This window comes from Sceloporus undulatus, chromosome 2 (genome assembly GCF_019175285.1).
Source record: "Sceloporus undulatus isolate JIND9_A2432 ecotype Alabama chromosome 2, SceUnd_v1.1, whole genome shotgun sequence".
Taxonomy (NCBI): domain Eukaryota; kingdom Metazoa; phylum Chordata; class Lepidosauria; order Squamata; family Phrynosomatidae; genus Sceloporus; species Sceloporus undulatus.
The window spans coordinates 169933514-169933963 of NC_056523.1; positions in this window are offsets into that span (position 1 = coordinate 169933514).

Below are 450 nucleotides of genomic sequence, written 5' to 3' on the forward strand. Positions count from 1 at the left end.
CTGCCCTGCTTCCCTCTGCGCGCACACGCCTGCCCTGCTTCCCTCTGTGTGCACGCGCCTGCCCTGTTTCCCTCTGTGTGCACGCGCCTGCCCTGTTTCCCTCTGTGTGCACGCGCCTGCCCTGTTTCCCTCCGCGCGTGCGCGCCTGCCTTGTTTCCCTCTGCGCGCGTGCGCCTGCCCTACTTCCCTCTGCGCGCGTGTGCCTGCCCTGCTTCCCTCTGCACGCCTGCCCCGCTTCCCTCTGCGTGCGTGTGCGCACCAGCCATCCTAAGGAGGAGGAGTGGAGGAGAGGAGGAGGAGGAAGGAGCCGGAGGAAGGGTGCCTGAAGGCCAGGGCAGAATTGGGCCAGCGGAGGAGGAGGAGGAGGAGGAGGAGAAGGAGGAGGAAAGCTGAGTCAGTGGCCATTAGGTCTGTCTTGGTTTTTTGGGGTTTTTAAATTATTTTTAAAAA